The 18,077-nt window shown below is 46.1% G+C and overlaps 1 protein-coding gene across 1 annotated transcript in view; it reads right to left on the bottom strand.

Moving 5' to 3' along the window:
- Positions 1-18,077, bottom strand: part of EPHX4 (epoxide hydrolase 4) — a 194,561-nt gene that overhangs the window by 66,934 nt on the left and 109,550 nt on the right. The gene's annotated exons all lie outside the window — the stretch shown is intronic.

An 18,077-nucleotide genomic window follows, 5' to 3' on the forward strand; every position in this document is an offset into this window, starting at 1 on the left:
TTAAGTAATCTTTATGACCAAACATGTTTGGGGTAAGGGTTATTTACAAATTGCAATGATGCAATGATGCACAGCATTAGAATTATCCACTTAATTATTTTACAGCAGACGTGTCAAACACATTTTTTGTAGCGCCATAATCAGTGCCACATTTTCCACAATGCAGCGGAGGGACCCCACAAATTCCAGCCCTGGCTATCACAAGTTCCGTTCCCAGAAGAGCACTACGGGTGTGGCGGACGTCATGTGTGTCATGATGTCATGGGACGGACCCGACCAGATTCTGCATACACGGAGCGGGGGAGGGTGACAGGGTCCACCGGCGCCCCCCAGACCCAGCACAGAAGCTTGCAGATGGTCAGATCCAGTGCCACAACTGCAGCACCGCCCTGCAGACAAAAGCCTGGGGCTTGCCAGAAGACAGTGAGGAGCCTGCGGCCTGCCATAAGCCATCCACATGTGCGGAGTAGTATACTACTCATAATACTGCTATTAAACATGTGGTATTGTTGTACGCAGGCTCATACTGGTGGGACGGGGAACCGGGTAATTGCTTTGAAGCCATGCCCCTTTCTGTGAGGGGGCACATATTGAAGGGCCATGATCGGGAAATGGGGTGTCTCCAGGCTCCCCCATTGTTCCCACACTGTCGCAATTATTATTCTAATGGGGATGCTATGAGTGAGGCTGACAGGGAACCTATAGAACATCAGGGAGATAGAGACTATATTTACCAGAAGTCACTGCACCCATACAAGACTTTTTTTTATTTCTTGCGACCTACTCAGTCGTAAACCTTGATTATTCAGCCTGTTTGGGATTTTCAGCTTGACATGCCTGTTTTACAGGTTTGAAAATAATGTAGAGATGTGTCTTGGTGATAAACTGGCGCACTGTATACAGTACGTGCACAACTTGCATCCATGTTTAGCCTTCCAGGTATCTTGCATTTACAGTTTCTTGCACTTTAACGGGAGAATTAGGGGTGTTAATGCGCAGGACATCAGATGTGTCATCATACATCCAGACTCCGTACGCCATGCAACACGAGATGCCTTGTGTGAGTTAGTTGCCAGGTCCGGTGCAAATTGGCTAACATTAGGCGTCTTTTATTGGTGAAAATGCACCTTAGTCACAACGTATTGGGCTAGGACGCACAAGGAGACTGGGCTGATTCATTTGATATATAACCATTGTATATTGGCCCTCATTCCGAGTTGTTCGCTCGCTAGCTGCTTTTAGCAGCATTGCAAACGCTAGGCCGCCGCCCTCTGGGAGTGTATCTTAGCTTAGCAGAATAGCGAACGAAAGGTTAGCAGCATTGCTACTAAATAATTCCTTGCAGTTTCTGAGTAGCTCCAGACCTATTCCTAGATTGCGATCACCTCAGTCCGTTTAGTTCCTGGTTTGATGTCACACACACGCCCTGCGTTTGGCCAGCCACTCCTGCGTTTTTACCTGGCACGCTTGCGTTTTTTTAGCATACTCCCTGAAAACGGGCAGTTTCTGCCCAGAAACACCCACTTCCTGTCAATCACACTACCATCACTCGAGCGATGAAAATCGTCGCTCGAGCTTGTGCAAATCTCCAAAGTTGTGTGTTAATTACTGAACACATGCGCGCTGCGTACCATGCGCATGCGCATTTTCCACCTAATCGCTCTGTTGCGAAAAACGGCAACGAGCGAACAACTCGGAATGACCACCATTGTTGTGTATGCCTGAGTCTGTATAAAGAGCAGAACAGAACTTGGAAAAAAGCAGTGCAGAGAGTGGAGAAGTGAGCCAGTGGACAAGTTGCCATGGCAACCAATCAGTGTTGAGGTAACATTTATAAAGTGTGTTCTATAAAATTATATGTAGCAGCTGATTGGTTATAATGGGCAACGTCTCCACTGGCTCACTTCTCCACACTTTTCCCTTCTTCATGAATAGAACCCAAGTTACAACACTGAATAACAAAAATCTAATTTTTTTCAGAACAAGTAGTAACCTATACAAAAATAACACAGCTCCATTTCATAAGTCCTCATGTGTGTTGAGCAGCACCCTGTTAACTTTTTTTGTGTAACTGTATTGATTTTCAATAAAACAATATACGCACTACAACACCCATTAAAAATAAGAAAATAGAAAAGAAAGAGTAAAGTAAAGATACAACATTAGCATAAGTAATAGGCCATACTTGCTTTCTCTCCCAAAAGCTGCAGGAGGCTCCCATTTTTTGTGGTAGCCTCCGCACTCCCAGAAAAGTAGGCAGGTCTCCCGCATCCTGCTCGCATCCTAGTGATGCGGGCAGGATGGAGAGATAATCCCCCATATACGCGGGTCCGTGGGGTGGGGAATGAGTTAAAATGACGCAAATCGCATAATTTTAGCCCCAACCCCTTACCGCGGACCTGCGAATTGTGGCTTTTCCCGATGTGGGGGTGGGGCTTGATGATGTCACAGTCCGCCCCCGCCCCCCGAAGTCTCCTGCAGCGTCTCCTCTCCGGGCTTCTCCCAGAGAGGAGAAATTGAAAGTAGGCAAGCATGTAATAGGCTCATACGACAAAGCAGGCAACTATCAATTATCAACTATCAATTATCAGATAACATATATGGCAGCATGTAATGCAGTCAAAGATCTCCGGAGGTGCGGGTTGCTGGACGATCTCAGACTTGTTTTAAAGGGACAATCACTTACAAGGCATGATTTTGCCTAGTAAGTGATTGTCCCTTTAAAAAAAAACATTGGACTTCGGCTGGCAACCTGCACCACCAGTGGCGCTCTCGCACTGCATTACATCCCGCCGATAGTATTTGAAGTATATACACAAATAAAATCTGTATCCGCATAAACACAGAAGCAAGCATGTGTGAGCCATGAGCATGTAGGCATAATATACATATAACAATAAAACAAAGCGTTATGTATATATTTCATAAACTATATGAACTCACGCATTTTAGCACAGGAAGTGGTAAGCCACACAATGATACAGGGGGTCTATTAATAAAGCAAAGAATACTTTTGTATGGTGGGTGCGACTCATGGAGAAATGGATGACTCCACTTTCCGCTTCTCCATGCAGATTCGCCATCCCAGATTGGCGTAATCTAACCATCAACAAGTAATCGGCAGGAAAGCTCAATGCTTCCTTGGTCTTTGCCCGACACCTGGCACTAGCTCCGCTCCCTGACCTCCCAGCAGCTCCTGCAGCCTCCTGGGTGCTCAGCTGCTGGTTAATACGCAGATGGGACCCGCCGGCTGACTCCAGTCACCACAGAGGGGACCACTGGAGAAGACAACACTGCTGTAGCCCAGGATATTGGATCGCATCGCCGGAAAGGTCAGTATACATGTATCACTACTTACCAAAGCTACAGTATATATCGCATCGAACTGATGTGATGTATAGTGATAAGTAGCAGTTCATATTTTTCGTTTTGTACATGAATAGACCCCAGAATGCAATGGCAGTGATAGTAAAACACCCATGTCTTCTACCACGGGACAATGGGAAGAAGGCAGAGACAAAGCCTTTAACAGAAATCCAGGTACTAGGAGACGTGTACAGCAGTTTGTTCCATTTAATAAAAAGTGGACCTATTCCAAAATGAGGCATAACCTCCCACAGCAAGGACCACTACGGAGTCAGATGCTTAAGCAGCATCTAAAGAAACAATAACCGAGGAGGACTCCTCCACATGGAAGGTCGTGTTAGTTTTCTGATGTGGATTTCCCCATCTGGATGGATTATAGTGGTAATAACAACTTCAGTAGGTATCAGGGAAATAGGGCAATAGTAATCAGCGAGCCTCGGAGCCTTCCCAGGTTTTCCCTGTTAACATTTTCAAATAAAAAACTATTAGAATTTTCCCACAATACATAATACCCCTTTCACATCTCCAATGACGGATCCCACGCGGGAATTGGAAACGGGTCCTTCCCGGATGGAATCCGGTATTGGAGCCTCTGCGCTGGCTTCCCGACCCGGCAATAGCAGCGGAGGGCGGAGCCGGCATCGGGGGCAGGGTTGGAGGTGGCGCTGGGAGATGAGCTCATCTCCGCGCCGCCTCTCCCTATGTAGTAAATGGGTCCCGGGTCGCATCGACCCGGGACCCATTTACACTGCCACTGACCCGGTATTCAACTTGGGAATCACATCGCACAATGACCCATGTCGTCCTGGGTTATTTTTGCAATGTGAAAGGGGTATAATAAACTGCTAGTAAATGTATATAGTAAATAACCTTACTAATGAATAGGTGTATGAAAACCTCAGACATACAGTAGTCAGGATCAATTCATCAGAGCAACTTCTGAAAAATGTAAAAAGCAAAGTACTCAAGTATTACATCTTCTGTACACAGCATTTTGCCATGGTAGTTATGAGTATAGATGACACTTAGCAATTCCCGATATTCAGGTGATAAATACACACACACATATATATACACAATACATACATATACTGTACACACACCAATATACAGTATATGCACTCAGGGCTGCCACCAGAAATTGTGGGGCCCTGGACTGACAAAATAGACAGGGCCCTCCCTACCCCAAAAAGATTCTGCCGCACTGCTCCACCTCTATGTAATGTTATACATTGTAGCGTTACGTATAGGTTAAGTGTTCCGGACCTACAGGAACAGTTTACAGAGAACTGATGCATAGATAAGGCTTGTTTTAGGAAGGCCTGCTGCCGATTCACAGACTGGTGCAGCTCTACAGGTATTGGCGGTAAGAGCAAGGGCTGGGCCCCATCTGTAAGGACCCGGGACACCAGTCCCCACAGTCCCCCCCTGATAGGTGCCCTGTATGCACTCACATCAGCATCTATTTGCTAGAGATGAGCGGGTTCGGTTTCTCTGAATCCGAACCCGCCAGAACTTCATGTTTTTTTTCACGGGTCCGAGCGACTCGGATCTTCCCGCCTTGCTCGGTTAACCCGAGCGCGCCCGAACGTCATCATGACGCTGTCGGATTCTCGCGAGACTCGGATTCTATATAAGGAGCCGCGCGTCGCCGCCATTTTCACACGTGCATTGAGATTGATAGGGAGAGGACGTGGCTGGCGTCCTCTCCATTAGAATAGATTAGAAGAGAGAGAGAGAGAGAGAGAGATTGTGCAGACAGAGTTTACCACAGTGACCAGTGCAGTTGTTGTTAAGTTAACTTTTATTTAATATATCCGTTCTCTGCTATATCCGTTCTCTGCCTGAAAAAAACGATACACAGCAGTCACACAGTGTGACTCAGTCTGTGTGCACTCAGCTCAGCCCAGTGTGCTGCACATCAATGTATAAAAGCTTATAATAATTGTGGGGGAGACTGGGGAGCACTGCAGGTTGTTATAGCAGGAGCCAGGAGTACATAATATTATATTAATTTAAAATTAAACAGTGCACACTTTTGCTGCAGGAGTGCCACTGCCAGTGTGACTAGTGGTGACCAGTGCCTGACCACCAGTATAGTAGTATATTGTTGTATACTATCTCTTTATCAACCAGTCTATATTAGCAGCAGACACAGTACAGTGCGGTAGTTCACGGCTGTGGCTACCTCTGTGTCGGCAGTCGGCACTCGGCAGGCAGTCCGTCCATCCATAATTGTATAATTATATACCACCTAACCGTGGTATTTTTTTTTCTTTCTTTATACCGTCGTCATAGTCATACTAGTTGTTACGAGTATACTACTATCTCTTTATCAACCAGTGTACAGTGCGGTAGTTCACGGCTGTGGCTACCTCTGTGTCGGCAGTCGGCAGGCAGTCCGTCCATCCATAATTGTATTATTATAATATATACCACCTAACCGTGGTTTTTTTTCCATTCTTTATACCGTCATAGTGTCATACTAGTTGTTACAAGTATACTACTATCTCTTTATCAACCAGTGTACAGTGCGGTAGTTCACGGCTGTGGCTACCTCTGTGTCGGCAGTCGGCAGGCAGTCCGTCCATCCATAATTGTATTATAATATATACCACCTAACCGTGGTTTTTTTTTCCATTCTTTATACCGTCATAGTGTCATACTAGTTGTTACGAGTATACTACTATCTCTTTATCAACCAGTGTACAGTGCGGTAGTTCACGGCTGTGGCTACCTCTGTGTCGGCAGTCGGCAGGCAGTCCGTCCATCCATAATTGTATTATAATATATACCACCTAACCGTGGTTTTTTTTTCATTCTTTATACCGTCATAGTCAGTCATACTAGTTGTTACGAGTATACTACTATCTCTTTATCAACCAGTGTACAGTGCGGTAGTTCACGGCTGTGGCTACCTCTGTGTCGGCACTCGGCAGGCAGTCCGTCCATCCATAATTGTATTATAATATATACCACCTAACCGTGGTTTTTTTTTCATTCTTTATACCGTCATAGTCAGTCATACTAGTTGTTACGAGTATACTACTATCTCTTTATCAACCAGTGTACAGTGCGGTAGTTCACGGCTGTGGCTACCTCTGTGTCGGAACTCGGCAGGCAGTCCGTCCATCCATAATTGTATTACAATATATACCACCTAACCGTGGTTTTTTTTCCATTCTTTATACCGTCATAGTCAGTCATACTAGTTGTTACGAGTATACTACTATCTCTTTATCAACCAGTGTACAGTGCGGTAGTTCACGGCTGTGGCTACCTCTGTGTCGGCACTCGGCAGGCAGTCCGTCCATCCATAATTGTATTACAATATATACCACCTAACCGTGGTTTTTTTATACCACCTAACCGTGGCAGTCCGTCCATAATTGTATACTAGTATCCAATCCATCCATCTCCATTGTTTACCTGAGGTGCCTTTTAGTTCTGCCTATAAAATATGGAGAACAAAAAAGTTGAGGTTCCAAAATTAGGGAAAGATCAAGATCCACTTCCACCTCGTGCTGAAGCTGCTGCCACTAGTCATGGCCGAGACGATGAAATGCCAGCAACGTCGTCTGCCAAGGCCGATGCCCAATGTCATAGTACAGAGCATGTCAAATCCAAAACACCAAATATCAGAAAAAAAAGGACTCCAAAACCTAAAATAAAATTGTCGGAGGAGAAGCGTAAACTTGCCAATATGCCATTTACCACACGGAGTGGCAAGGAACGGCTGAGGCCCTGGCCTATGTTCATGGCTAGTGGTTCAGGTTTTTTGGAAGGGACATCCTGCGTGACACTGCAGTGCCACTCCTAGATGGGCCCGGTGTTTGTGTCGGCCACTAGGGTCGCTAATCTTACTCACACAGTCAGCTACCTCATTGCGCCTCTTTTTTTCTTTGCGTCATGTGCTGTTTGGGGAGGGTTTTTTGGAAGGGCCATCCTGCGTGACACTGCAGTGCCACTCCTAGATGGGCCCGGTGTTTGTGTCGGCCACTAGGGTCGCTAATCTTACTCACACAGCTACCTCATTGCGCCTCTTTTTTTCTTTGCGTCATGTGCTGTTTGGGGAGGGTTTTTTGGAAGGGACATCCTGCGTGACACTGCAGTGCCACTCCTAGATGGGCCCGGTGTTTGTGTCGGCCACTAGGGTCGCTTATCTTACTCACACAGCGACCTCGGTGCAAATTTTAGGACTAAAAATAATATTGTGAGGTGTGAGGTATTCAGAATAGACTGAAAATGAGTGTAAATTATGGTTTTTGAGGTTAATAATACTTTGGGATCAAAATGACCCCCAAATTCTATGATTTAAGCTGTTTTTTAGTGTTTTTGGAAAAAAACACCCGAATCCGACAAAAATAATTCGGTGAGGTTTTGCCAAAACGCGTTCGAACCCAAAACACGGCCGCGGAACCGAACCCAAAACCCGAAAAATTTCAGGCGCTCATCTCTACTATTTGCACTTACTGGGGATTACAGATACAAATCCCATTAAAAAAAAAATGGAGGAAACAGTGCACTCACCAGGGTTGATGCAAAAAAGAGAAAAAGGGTTTATTAGCACAAAAAAAAAACTTTACTGGAACATGAGTCGTGATGGACAATTCAGTCCAAAGCTGGACCTTTGTCAACATATACAGCAGTTCATAATTACAGGGGGTAGTATCAAATCTTGGAGAAAGAAGCTGATTGGTTAGTACTTTGGGGTCTATTTACTAAGCCTTGGAGAGAGATAATGTAGAGAGACATAAAGTACCAGCCAATCAGCTCCAGTCATGTTACAGGCTGTGTTTGAAAAAGGACAGCTAGCTGGTTGGTTGTGACTTTATGTACAGGTACACACTTAAATGATATTGCCACTGTTTGTCATATTGTAACAACAAATTGTGCACATCGTTTAGTCAGGGGAGTCTCTAGAGAGGAGGGGACCCGTGTGCAGACTCCGTGTGTGGGCCCCCTCCTCTCCCGTAGCCATCGCGCCGCTGCTAGCGCTGTGAGCACTGTAGACTCCGGCACAGTGCCAGAGTCTACAGCGCATGCGCAGGACTCCGAAAAATGGGCACCTCGCCATTTTTTCGGAGTCCTGCGCATGCGCTGTAGACTCTGGCACTGTGCCAGAGTCTCTAGTGGTCAGTGCGCTAGCAGTGGCGCGGTGGCTACGGGAGAGGAGGGGGCCCACACGCAGTCAGCGATGGACTCTGGAAAGGTAAGTATAGGAGAAATGGATGCAGTATGTGTGGTGTGGGCACCCCATGGACTCAGGGGCCCGTGTGCACCGCACACACTGCACCCATTATAGAAATGCCAATGCGTTTAGTGTGTGCGCACAATTGCACGCTCTCCTGGGTCACATGCAATTTCTGCTGAGTGGCCGTGCTGCAGACAGATCGTTTCATGATTAATAAAACTGCTCAGTGTGTACCGCCAATCTATGAACTCATCCCAACCATCGACGAGATTTTCAGTCATTTAGATGTGTGCCTGGCCTATCTCTCTCCACTTTATCTCTGTCTCCAAGGCTTAGTAAACAGGTTGTGTTTGTAAAAAATAAATAAATAATACTAATAATAATAATAATAATAATAATTAGTGATGTGCACCTGAAATTTTTCGGGTTTTGTGTTTTGGTTTTGGGTTCGGTTCCGTGGCCGTGTTTTGGGTTCGAACGCGTTTTGGCAAAACCTCACCGAATTTTTTTTGTCGGATTCGGGTGTGTTTTGGATTCGGGTGTTTTTTTCAAAAAACCCTAATAAACAGCTTAAATCATAGAATTTGGGGGTCATTTTGATCCCATAGTATTATTAACCTCAATAACCATAATTTCCACTCATTTTCAGTCTATTCTGAACACCTCACACCTCACAATATTATTTTTAGTCCTAAAATTTGCACCGAGGTCGCTGGATGGCTAAGCTAAACGACACAAGTGGCTGACACAAACACCTGGCCCATCTAGGAGTGGCACTGCAGTGTCAGGCAGGATGGCACTTCAAAAAAATAGTCCCCAAACAGCACATGATGCAAAGAAAAAAAGAGGCACACCAAGGTCGCTGTGTGACTAAGCTAAGCGACACAAGTGGCCGACACAAACACCTGGCCCATCTAGGAGTGGCACTGCAGTGTCAGACAGGATGGCACTTAAAAAAATAGTCCCCAAACAGCACATGACGCAAAGAAAAAAAAGAGGCGCAATGAGGTAGCTGTGTGACGACTAAGCTAAGCGACCCTAGTGGCCGACAAACACCTGGCCCATCTAGGAGTGGCACTGCAGTGTCAGACAGGATGGCACTTAAAAAAATACTCCCCAAACAGCACATGACGCAAAGAAAAATGAAAGAAAAAAGAGGTGCAAGATGGAATTGTCCTTGGGCCCTCCCACCCACCCTTATGTTGTAAAAATAGGACATGCACACTTTAACGAACCCATCATTTCAGCGACAGGGTCTGCCACACGACTGTGACTGAAATGACTGGTTGGTTTGGGCCCCCACCAAAAAAGAAGCAATCAATCTCTCCTTGCACAAACTGGCTCTACAGAGGCAAGATGTCCACCTCATCATCATCGTCCGATTCATCACCCCTTTCACTGTGTACATCCCCCTCCTCACAGATTATTAATTCGTCCCCACTGGAATCCACCATCTCAGGTCCCCGTGTACTTTCTGGAGGCAATTGCTGCTGGTGAATGTCTCCATGGAGGAATTGATTATAATTCATTTTAATGAACATCATCTTCTCCACATTTTCTGGAAGTAACCTCGTATGCCGATTGCTGACAAGGTGAGCGGCGGCACTAAACACTCTTTTGGAGTACACACTGGAGGGAGGGCAACTTAGGTAGAATAAAGCCAGTTTGTGCAAGGGCCTCCAAATTGCCTCTTTTTCCTGCCAGTATACGTACGGACTGTCTGACGTGCCTACTTGGATGCGGTCACTCATATAATCCTCCACCATTCTTTCAATGGTGAGAGAATCATATGCAGTGACAGTAGACGACATGTCAGTAATCGTTGGCAGGTCCTTCAGTCCGGACCAGATGTCAGCATCAGCAGTCACTCCAGACTGCCCTGCATCACCGCCAGTGGGTGGGCTCGGAATTCGTAGCCTTTTCCTCGCACCCCCAGTTGCGGGAGAATGTGAAGGAGGAGATGTTGACGGGTCGCGTTCCGCTTGACTTGACAATTTTCTCACCAGCAGTTCTTTGAACCTCTGCAGACTTGTGTCTGCCGGAAAGAGAGATCCAACGTAGGTTTTAAATCTAGGATCGAGCACGGTGGCCAAAATGTAGTGCTCTGATTTCAACAGATTGACCACCCGTGAATCCTGGTTAAGCGAATGAAGGGCTCCATCCACAAGTCCCACATGCCTAGCGGAATCGCTCTGTTTTAGCTCCTCCTTCAATGTCTCCAGCTTCTTCTGCAAAAGCCTGATGAGGGGAATGACCTGACTCAGGCTGGCAGTGTCTAAACTGACTTCACGTGTGGCACGTTCACAGGGTTACAGAACCTTGCACAACGTTGAAATCATTCTCCACTGCGCTTGAGTCAGGTGCATTCCCCCTCCTTTGCCTATATCGTGGGCAGATGTATAGGCTTGAATGGCCTTTTGCTGCTCCTCCATCCTCTGAAGCATATAGAGGGTTGAATTCCACCTCGTTACCACCTCTTGCTTCAGATGATGGCAGGGCAGGTTCAGGACTGTTTGCTGGTGCTCCAGTCTTCGGCACGCGGTGGCTGAATGCCGAAAATGGCCCACAGTTCTTTGGGCCACCGACAGCATCTCTTGCACGCCCGTGTCGTTTTTTAAATAATTCTGCACCACCAAATTCAATGTATGTGCAAAACATGGGACGTGCTGGAATTTGCCCACGTGTAATGCACGCACAATATTGCTGGCATTGTCCGATGTCACAAATCCCCAGGAGAGTCCAATTGGGGTAAGCCATTCTGCGATGATGTTCCTCAGTTTCCGGAAGAGGTTGTCAGCTGTGTGCCTCTTATAGAAAGCGGTGATACAAAGCGTAGCCTGCCTAGGAACGAGTTGGCGTTTGCGAGATGCTGCTACTGGTGCCGCCGCTGCTGTTCTTGCTGCGGGAGGCAATACATCTACCCAGTGGGCTGTCACAGTCATATAGTCCTGAGTCTGCCCTGCTCCACTTGTCCATATGTCCGTGGTTAAGTGGACATTGGGTACAACTGCATTTTTAGGACACTGGTGACTCTTTTTCTGTGTACATTTTCGGTATCGCCTGCCTAGAGAAATGGAACCTAGATGGTATTTGGTACCGGGGACACAGTACCTCAATCAAGTCTCTAGTTGCCTGTGAATTAACGGTGGATACCGGACACACGTTTCTCACCACCCAGGCTGACAAGACCTGAGTTATCCGCTTTGCAGCAGGATGACTGCTGTGATATTTCATCTTCCTCGCAAAGGACTGTTGGACAGTCAATTGCTTACTGGAAGTAGTACAAGTGGTCTTCCGACTTCCCCTCTGGGATGACGATCGACTCCCAGCAGCAACAACAGCAGCGCCAGCAGCAGTAGGCGTTACATTCAAGGATGCATCGGAGGAATCCCAGGCAGGAGAGGACTCGTCATACTTGCCATTGACATGGCCTGCAGGACTATTGGCTTTCCTGTGTAAGGTGGAAATTGACACTGAGGGAGTTGGTGGTGTGGTATGCAGGAGCTTGGTTACAAGAGGAAGGGATTTAGTGGTCAGTGGACTGCTTCCGCTGTCATCCAAAGTTTTTGAACTTGTCACTGACTTCTGATGAATGCGGCCCAGGTGACGTATAAGGGAGGATGTTCCTAGGTGGTTAACGTCCTTACCCCTACTTATTACAGCTTGACAAAGGCAACACACGGCTTGACACCAGTTGTCCGCATTTCTGTTGAAATAATTCCACACTGAAGAGCTGATTTTTTTTGTATTTTGACCAGGCATGTCAATGGCCATATTCCTCCCACGGACAACAGGTGTCTCCCCGGGTACCTGACTTAAACAAACCACCTCACCATCAGAATCCTCCTTGTCAATTTCCTCCCCAGCGCCAGCAACACCCATATCCTCATCCTGGTGTACTTCAACAGTGACATCTTCAATTTGACTATCAGGAACTGGACTGCGGGTGCTCCTTCCAGCACTTGCAGGGGGCGTGCAAATGGTGGAAGGCGCAAGCTCTTCCCCGTCCAGTGTTGGGAAGGTCAGGCATCGCAACCGACACAATTGGACTCTCCTTTGGGATTTGGGATTTCGAAGAACGCACAGTTCTTTGCTGTGCTTTTGCCGCAAGTCTTTTCTTTTTTCTAGCGAGAGGATGAGTGCTTCCATCCTCATGTGAAGCTGAACCACTAGCCATGAACATAGGCCAGGGCCTCAGCCGTTCCTTGCCACTCCGTGTCGTAAATGGCATATTGGCAAGTTTACGCTTCTCCTCAGACGCTTTTAATTTTGATTTTTGGGTCATTTTTTTACTGATCTTTTGTGTTTTGGATTTTACATGCTCTGTACTATGACATTGGGCATCGGCCTTGGCAGACTACGTTGATGGCATTTCATTGTCTCGGCCATGACTAGTGGCAGCAGCTTCAGCACGAAGTGGAAGTGGATCTTGATCTTTCCCTATTTTTTTAACCTCCACATTTTTGTTCTCCATATTTTAATGCGCACAACTAAAAGCCACCACAGGTATACAATGTAGATGGATGGATAGTATAGTATTATATTACTTATGGAGGACGAGTGACTGACGACACAGAGGTAGGTACAGCCGTGGCCTACCGTACTGCTATATATATATAATATACTGTATAATAATAACGGACCTGGTGGACACTGTCAGCAGACTGCTAAACTAGTATGAAGAAAAAAAAAACCACCACAGGTAGGTATACAATGTAGATGGATGGATAGTAAGTATAGTATTATATTACTTATGGACGACGAGTGCACTGACGACACAGAGGTAGGTACAGCCGTGGCCTACCGTACTGCTTATATATATATAATATACTGTATATAACGGACCTGGTGGACACTGTCAGCAGACTGCTAAACTAGTATGAAGAAAAAAAACCCACCACAGGTAGGTATACAATGTAGATGGATGGATAGTATAGTATTATATTACTTATGGACGACGAGTGCACGGACGACACAGAGGTAGGTACAGCCGTGGCCTACCGTACTGCTTATATATATATAATATACTGTATATAACGGACCTGGTGGACACTGTCAGCAGACTGCTAAACTAGTATGAAGAAAAAAAACCCCACCACAGGTAGGTATACAATGTAGATGGATGGATAGTATAGTATTATATTACTCATGGACGACGAGTGCACTGACGACACAGAGGTAGGTACAGCCGCTGCCTACCGTACTGCTTATATATATATATAATATACTGTATATAACGGACCTGGTGGACACTGTCAGCAGACTGCTAAACTAGTATGAAGAAGAAAAAACCCACCACAGGTAGGTATACAATGTAGATGGATGGATAGTATAGTATTATATTACTTATGGACGACGAGTGCACTGACGACACAGAGGTAGGTACAGCCGTGGCCTACCGTACTGCTTATATATATAATATACTGTATATAACGGACCTGGTGGACACTGTCAGCAGACTGCTAAACTAGTATGAAGAAAAGAAAAAACACCACAGGTAGGTATACAATGTAGATGGATGGATAGTATAGTATTATATTACTTATGGACGACGAGTGCACTGACGACACAGAGGTAGGTACAGCCGTGGCCTACCGTACTGCTTATATATATAATATACTGTATATAACGGACCTGGTGGACACTGTCAGCAGACTGCTAAACTAGTATGAAGAAAAAAAAACACCACAGGTAGGTATACAATGTAGATGGATGGATAGTTTAGTATTATATTACTTATGGACGACGAGTGCACTGACGACACAGAGGTTGGTACAGCCGTGGCCTACCGTACTGCTTATATATATATAATATACTGTATATAACGGACCTGGTGGACACTGTCAGCAGACTGCTAAACTAGTATGAAGAAAAAAAAACCCACCACAGGTAGGTATACAATGTAGATGGATGGATAGTATAGTATTATATTACTTATGGACGACGAGTGCACTGACGACACAGAGGTAGGTACAGCCGTGGCCTACCGTACTGCTTATATATATAATATACTGTATATAACGGACCTGGTGGACACTGTCAGCAGACTGCTAAACTAGTATGAAGAAAAAAAAACCCACCACAGGTAGGTATACAATGTAGATGGATGGATAGTATAGTATTATATTACTTATGGACGACGAGTGCACTGACGACACAGAGGTAGGTACAGCCGTGGCCTACCGTACTGCTTATATATGTAATATACTGTATATAACGGACCTGGTGGACACTGTCAGCAGACTGCTAAACTAGTATGAAGAAAAAAAAACCCACCACAGGTAGGTATACAGTGTAGATGGATGGATAGTATAGTATTATATAACTTATGGACGACGAGTGCACTGACGACACAGAGGTAGGTACAGCCGTGGCCTACCGTACTGCTTATATATATAATATACTGTATATAACGGACCTGGTGGACACTGTCAGCAGACTGCTAAACTAGTATGAAGAAGAAGAAAAAAAACACCACAGGAGTGTTTTTCAGGCAGACAAATGTATACTGGACTGGTGGTCACTGTCAGCAAAACTGTGCACTGTACTCCTGCTATAACTGCTCCCCAGTCCCCACAATTAGGCAGTGTGAGCAGTGCACTCAGCACAGATATATCATGCAGCAGTGCAGCACACTGAGCACAGATATGGTGGAGCGTTTTTTTTAAGGGAGAGAAACAAAGGATTAAACTAACTCACTGGTGGTAAACCCTGCACTGTACTCCCTAACAGCTGCTCCCCGTCCCCAATCCTCCCCACATAACTAAGTCACTCAGTTTACTCTGTTCTTTTCTAATATAACGGAGAGGACGCCCGCCACGTCCTCTCCCTATCAATCTCAATGCACGTGTGAAAATGGCGGCGACGCGCGGCTCCTTATATAGAATCCGAATCTCGCGAGAATCCGACAGCGGGATGATGACGTTCGGGCGCGCTCGGGTTAACCGAGCAAGGCGGGAGGATCCGAGTCGCTCGGACCCGTGGAAAAAAAAGGTGAAGTTCGGGCGGGTCGGATCCCGAGGATCCGAGCCCGCTCATCACTAATAATAATCCAGTGAGTTGTTAATAGTAGCCAGACCTGGACGATCAATAAGCTAATAGCAACTTGTACAGAGAACCACCACTGTGTTATTATATCTAATAAAAATAGCTCTATGGATTAAATATATATATAAAGAAGGTTTGGCAATTATTTCATATACCAAATCAAAGAGGTATATAATAGGGTTCAGTGGTATCCTTTTATCTAGTATGGTGTGTATTTATTTCCAGTAAATGACACCAGAATGTAATAATATGTAGACAATCCCAGACCTCTTGTGTATAAGCATTCGCTTTCATATATGTAATGTTGGTCTGCCCCCTGCCCTAATGCATAGGTTTCTGAGAAGTTGTACATGTTTAATTTGGAGCTTATCTATGGTTTACATCTTTCTTCCACAGCACTGTGCTCTGGCATTTGAGATCCATCTATTACACTAAATAGCCTGAGAGCAGTTCCTGCGAATGTTCTAGGTCAGTTATGATGAGACCATCAACCATCATGACTTCTGTTTCCATGATTATCGCTCCTGAGACTTCCACTGACAATATCATAGGACAGAGTTTTTTTTAGCTCTTAAGATTCAGTTTACTGATGTCTATATACTGTACTTCCAAGAAACAATTCCCTGTAAAATGTCACTGACTTCCCTACTGTAAGAATGGAGCTCAATGCATAGATTAATTTAAAGCAACATTTCATATATAAAATCAATTGGTCTGTTTGTGTGCCTGTCCGGTTATGCATTCAGACACCCCTACACCGATTGGGATGAAACCAATGCAAGGTGGTCTAGTTGGATCCTGGGCAGGTTTTAGGTGGGTGGGGGGGTTAGAGTCCCGGCCGGACTTCCCGTTGGTGTACGCTGGGCAGACACAGGGAGCTTCTTCTTGGCCTACCACTGGATGGATTTGGTTGAAAACTTTAATTTGCCCATATTTAATGCACACACAATATTGCTGGCGTTGTCCGATGCCACAAATCCACAGGAGAGTCCAATTGGGGTAAGCCATTCCGCGATGATCTTCCTCAGTTGCCGTAAGAGGTTTTCAGCTGTGTGCGTATTCTGGAAACCGGTGATACAAAGCGTAGCCTGCCTAGGAAAGAGTTGGCGTTTGCGAGATGCTGCTACTGGTGCCGCCACTGCTGTTCTTGCGGCGGGAGTCCATACATCTACCCAGTGGGCTGTCACAGTCATATAGTCCTGACCCTGCCCTGCTCCACTTGTCCACATGTCCGTGGTTAAGTGGACATTGGGTACAACTGCATTTTTTAGGACACTGGTGAGTCTTTTTCTGACGTCCGTGTACATTCTCGGTATCGCCTGCCTAGAGAAGTGGAACCTAGATGGTATTTGGTAACGGGGGCACACTGCCTCAATAAATTGTCTAGTTCCCTGTGAACTAACGGCGGATACCGGACGCACGTCTAACACCAACATAGTTGTCAAGGCCTCAGTTATCCGCTTTGCAGCAGGATGACTGCTGTGATATTTCATCTTCCTCGCAAAGGACTGTTGAACAGTCAATTGCTTACTGGAAGTAGTACAAGTGGGCTTACGACTTCCCCTCTGGGATGACCATCGACTCCCAGCAGCAACAACAGCAGCGCCAGCAGCAGTAGGCGTTACACACAAGGATGCATCGGAGGAAACCCAGGCAGGAGAGGACTCGTCAGAATTGCCAGTGACATTGCCTGCAGGACTATTGGCATTCCTGGGGAAGGAGGAAATTGACACTGAGGGAGTTGGTGGGGTGGTTTGCGTGAGCTTGGTTACAAGAGGAAGGGATTTACTGGTCAGTGGACTGCTTCCGCTGTCACCCAAAGTTTTTGAACTTGTCACTGACTTATTATGAATGCGCTGCAGGTGACGTATAAGGGAGGATGTTCCGAGGTGGTTAACGTCCTTACCCCTACTTATTACAGCTTGACAAAGGGAACACACGGCTTGACACCTGTTGTCCGCATTTCTGTTGAAATAGTTCCACACCGAAGAGCTGATTTTTTTGGTATTTTCACCAGGCATGTCAACGGCCATATTCCTCCCACGGACAACAGGTGTCTCCCCGGGTGCCTGACTTAAACAAACCACCTCACCATCAGAATCCTCCTGGTCAATTTCCTCCCCAGCGCCAGCAACACCCATATCCTCCTCATCCTGGTGTACTTCAACACTGACATCTTCAATCTGACTATCAGGAACTGGACTGCGGGTGCTCCTTCCAGCACTTGCAGGGGGCGTGCAAATGGTGGAAGGCGCATGCTCTTCACGTCCAGTGTTGGGAAGGTCAGGCATCGCAACCGACACAATTGGACTCTCCTTGTGGATTTGGGATTTCGAAGAACGCACAGTTCTTAACGGTGCTACTGCTTTTGCCAGCTTGAGTCTTTTCATTTTTCTAGCGAGAGGCTGAGTGCCTCCATCCTCATGTGAAGCTGAACCACTAGCCATGAACATAGGCCAGGGCCTCAGCC

The sequence above is a fragment of the Pseudophryne corroboree genome, chromosome 9 (genome assembly GCF_028390025.1).
Source record: "Pseudophryne corroboree isolate aPseCor3 chromosome 9, aPseCor3.hap2, whole genome shotgun sequence".
NCBI classification, from domain to species: domain Eukaryota; kingdom Metazoa; phylum Chordata; class Amphibia; order Anura; family Myobatrachidae; genus Pseudophryne; species Pseudophryne corroboree.